The sequence below is a fragment of the Notamacropus eugenii genome, chromosome 5, assembly GCF_028372415.1.
Source record: "Notamacropus eugenii isolate mMacEug1 chromosome 5, mMacEug1.pri_v2, whole genome shotgun sequence".
NCBI classification, from domain to species: Eukaryota; Metazoa; Chordata; class Mammalia; order Diprotodontia; family Macropodidae; genus Notamacropus; species Notamacropus eugenii.
Genome location: NC_092876.1, coordinates 292,852,738 through 292,857,648, shown reverse-complemented (window position 1 = coordinate 292,857,648; position 4,911 = coordinate 292,852,738). Strand labels below are relative to the sequence as shown.

At 44.6% G+C, this 4,911-nt stretch overlaps 1 pseudogene; it reads right to left on the bottom strand.

The window, feature by feature from the left end:
• Positions 1–1,350: 1,350 nt before the first annotated feature.
• Positions 1,351–2,604, bottom strand: LOC140509196 (phosphoglycerate kinase 1-like; annotated as a pseudogene).
• Positions 2,605–4,911: the final 2,307 nt, after the last annotated feature.

Here is a 4,911-nt window from a genome sequence, read left to right as displayed (position 1 = left end):
TAGCTGATGTTAATTTCTTCTTGTCTCACCTCTCAGTCACTAGAGATCAGAGGTCAGCACTGTTTCAAGAAATGTGTTGCTATGCATTATGATCTATTATGACTGTATAGAGAGTTAAGGAGGAGATCCCAAAAGTGAACAAAGCTAAATATTTTCAACTTCCTGCTGGACCACATCACCTGAGAATGTCCTGCCAGAACCTGGAAGTCTAATGCTAAACTCCTTATCTCATATCTGATATTAAAATAGCATTTTGAAGTTTGAAAAACATTTTACATACATTACATGCTTTGATTCTAGCAAAATTCCTGTAAGTTTGGGATTTTTTCCTTTTTGTATGGAGGAAACTGAGGCTGAAAGAGCCAAGAGGAGGAACTATAGAAGGATATTAAGAAGTAAATAATTTATGAACTTAACAAATACTTGAAGGGTTAGTTGTTCAGTTTCCATTCGATTTGACAAAAGTCTGTTCTACTAGGGTTCCTATTTTGATTTCCTATTTCCTCTGCATCTCAGAGGTGGGGGAGAGAGAATCCTGAGAGTCCTAAAAATATCTTTTCCTTCAAAAGTTTGTATCATCAAAAAAATTTGAGAAAAGATTTTTCATGTTTTGAGTTTAGATTTGTCTGGATTTCTTGGTCATCCTTAACAATATTATAAATACAACTTTCAGATAAATTTGCAGGGCTTGTTTAATTTTCCTTAATTATTTTTCTCTATTAAGAGGAAAGGCTTTTCTTCTTTTTTTGAAGGAAAAAGCTCAAAGATTCAAAGTGGGTAGAATGTCAGAGACTTTCAATGAAGAGTGAGAGAATGTGTTTCCTCATCAATCCCCTGGAATCAACATATTCCTCAACGCTTATAGAAGTACCTCCAAACATTTTACTTTATTTTTTTTGAGCTGGCACTTTTATGAAATGTTTATTTAACAGGTCAACCTTCCTCCCCACCCCAAACTGGAGTTTCTTCTTGTTTCCATACTATGTGTGGGTAATGACAAAAACAGCTCTAAGAAAGCTGAACAGTATTTAGCTGTCAAGAGAGTATGGCTAACAGTGGCTTTAGCTTTGATTTTTCTTTCTAAAGGCAATATATATATATATACTCTATAGATCACAACAATGGTTTAGAAACACTAAGGAAGTTCAAGTGAGATCTGACAACAGGCACACCCAGGAACCAACAAGATGAGTTGAGCTGCTTCTAGGGTTCTCATTGCCCCATCTTCTGGCCACTGGTTGAGTCTTGAGAGAGAAACTTGCCTAATGCCAAGGAAAGGGACTGGAAACACTACAGGGTCATGTTGGAAGGGCTGTGCACAGGAACCAGCAGGCAGGAAAGTGGCATCCATTAGACATTGTTCAGGGTGGCCACCCCAGGAAGGACTTTGCCCTCCAGCATCTCTAGACTGGCACCACCCCCAGTGCTCACATGGCTAACTTTGTCCTCAGTGTTCCATTTGGCACAGCAAGTGGCAGTATCCCCACCACCTATGACAGAGATATAGCCCCTCTTGGTGGCCTCCACCACATTGTTCATTAGCTTTTTGGTTCCTCAAGCAAAGGCTTCCCACTCAAATACTCCAACAGGTCTGTTCCACACAATCTGTTTGGCCTGGGACACGGCTTCCATGTCCTTCTTGCTGCTCTTGGGGCCACAGTCCAAACCCATCCATCCAACAGGGATGCCATAGGTCAATGTGGCTTGGCCAGCCTTGGCATTCTTATCAAACTTGTCTGCTGTGACAAAGTCAACGGGCAACATGATCTTGACTCCACTCTTTTCTCAACCTTGGTCGTCAGGTCTTTGACAATCTTGGCCCCCTCTTCATTGATAAGAGAAGTTCTGATCTCCCTGTTGTTGAGCACCTTGAGGAAGGTGAAACCCATCCCACCACCAATGATCATCTCATTGACTTTGTCTAGCATATTGTTGATCAACTGGATTTTGTTGGCAACTTTAGCTCCACCCAAGATGGCCAGGAAGGGCCTCTCAGGGCTCTCTAGAGCCTTGGCAATGTAGGTCAGCTCTTTTTCATGAGGAAATCACATGTCTTCTGGGGCAGATTCGCTCCCACCATGGAACTGTGGGCACATGAGCAGTTCCAAAAGCATCATTGACATAAACGTCCCCCAGCTTGGAGAGAGATGCTTGGAAGGCTTCAATTTTGGCTGGCTCAGCTTTGAACTTGTTCCCAGAAGCATCTTTGCCTTTTCCTTCTCCTTCTACATGGAAGCAAAGTTTCTCCAGCAAAATGATAGAACCATTAGGTGGGTTAACACAGGCTTGCTCCACTTCTGGACCCACACAATCCTTCAAGAACAGAACATCTTTGCCCAGCAAGGTTTTGAGCTCCACAGCCACAGGCTCCAAGGAGTGCTTGTCAGGCATGGGGACACCATCAGATTGTCCCAAGTGGCTTATCAGAACAACAGACTTGGCTCCATTATCCAAGAAGTAATTGATGCTAGGAAGAGCAGCCTTGATTCTCTGGTTGTTAGTTATCTCTTTGTTCTTCATAGGAACATTAAAATTCATCTTCATGATGACCCTTTTCCCTTTCAGGTCCACCTTGCCCAAGGTCAGTTTGCTGGAAAGAGACATGTTGGCAGTGAGGAGATCACGGGGTGGCAGGGTGGTGGCAGCGGCTGGAGCTCAGCTTGCTGGAGTTAGGAAGTGTTCTGCACACCGGGGTCAGCGCCTATTGACACCTCCAAACATTTTAATAGCAAACGCCTTTCAGTGATCTGTTTGTTTGTTTGTTTTCTTGGTGGTTACGCTGAGGGAGGAGAAGCATGTGTAATTATTTCAAAATGGAACCTCTGCAACTATGGTGTTTGTGTCTTCGGAATTAGGTTATAACTGCTTTGAAGGAACAATGTCTGGCTCAGCAGTAAGGGTAGAGTGGAAGGCTGAAATCTTACACAGCTGTGAAAGGGAGTTGGGTGGAGATGTCTTGAGTTGTAATGGGTGAATGTAAGTGTGGATGTTTTGAAAATAAGTCTAATTAATAACTATCTCAAGGAGGAAGGTATTCTATCCACCTTCCCATCCTCCAGCTCTTGATATACATCTTGGTATCAAGCCCTGGCCCTCAAGGAACCTACGACTTTCATTTTGTAGATCAGAAGTGGCAGGCATTGTTAAATTGTGCCTGACCCTTCCTGATGCCATTTGGGATTTTACTGGGAAAGATATGAGTGATTTGCTATTTGCTTCTCCAGATCATGTTACAGATAAGGAACTGAGGCAAAGAGAGTTAAATGACTTAGCCAAGGTCACACAGCTAATAAGTTACTGAGACCAGATTTGAACTCAGGAAGATTAGTCTTCCACTGGCCTATAGAATTGAATATGAACTCCTTAATCTGCCATTAAGGCCTTTGCCAATCTGAGTCCCATCTATTCTTCCAACCTTACTTTATGCTACTGTTTTATGAACTCTTTATTCCAGGAAAACTAGACTACTAAGTTAGCCCCTGAATTTGACATTTCATTTGACAACTCTGCATGCTCTCCAACAAGCTACCCATTCTCTACCCCAGTTCTCATGCCTAGAATACATTTCTTTATTATTTCCATAGTTCAGAATCTCTATCTTTTTTCAAGTTTCAATCCAGGTGTCACTTCCTTCATACAGTCTTGCGCAATTACCCCCAAATGTTAATGTTTTCATTTGTCCTTTGTCAGGGGCAGAACCCTGATCACCGCATCAACTTACCCTGCCCAGGGGTCATCGGACGTCTCCGGCTCCCCCCTTGGGGGTCGGGGGGAGAAATTACCAGGCAGAACTCCGGAGGTGGATAAGAGCACCTTTATTACATGATAGTCAGCCAGAAGTCCCCCCGTCCCCTTCCATGTTGTGCCTTATATCCCCCAGAACTCGCCCTCCTATTCCGGGTAAGCCCCTCCCCAGTTCCTCCCTGAGGGCGGAGCCCAGCCCAGCATACAGCCGCCTCCGTGCTGAGGTGGCGATGCCGCGTCAGCAGTGCCACCGTGGCAAAGCCACGTCAGCAGGTCCAGACCCTTGGGCGTCTCCTATCCTCTCAGGGGGGCCCAGGTCCAGAGCGCCCCTCACAACTCCCCCTAATTGTTTTAATGATGGGGGCAGGCGAGTTCTGCCTTTATGGACTCAAGGGACTCACGGACAGCTCTAAACAAACATGAGATGAGGCACGGTAAGCATAAGCATACAAGAAACCCAAGAATCAACATGACGCCCCCTAAGGACACCCACTGGAGCAGCTGGTGCAGGTTCAACCCGTCCCACCAATCCCTTGCATCATTACAGTTTTTCTCCCAGTCCTCATGGAATTGTATTGTTGCATTCTCCATAGCTCTAATCACCAAATCTAGTGCTGCTAACTCAGAGGTAAAGTTAGTGACTGTAGTGGCAGTTTTCAATATGTCCTCGAGCTCTTTGTACAGGGTATTGTTATACGGAACAGGTGTTACACAAACAGGATAATACCTATAATGGCAGGGCATTCTCATATAACGTAACATGAGGGACTGCTGATGTGTCAGCACCTCAACAACTTCTGAGACTGCCTGTACTTGTTCGAACAGTACTCTATCGATATGTTCCTGGTGTTCCCACGCAATCCCAGACTGAACCATGAACTTTTGTAGGGATTCCGCAAGAAAGTTCAGCTCCCTTTGCATCTCCTGAATCTGCACTTCCTCTAGGATATTCAATGCCAAGTTGACTACTGATAGCATGTCTCCGAACCCAGGACCTTCCCTCTTTTGGCGCAGGATTCTGCTTAGCAAGTCATCTGCGGGCGAGATAGAGTATGGCGCAGCTCTCACCGGGTGAATAGTGTACAGAGGAATTCGCAGGAGCAGGACAAAGTACTCAGCACACGTGCTGTTGAGAGCATTGGTAATAATCAGCTCGTTGCAGCTCAT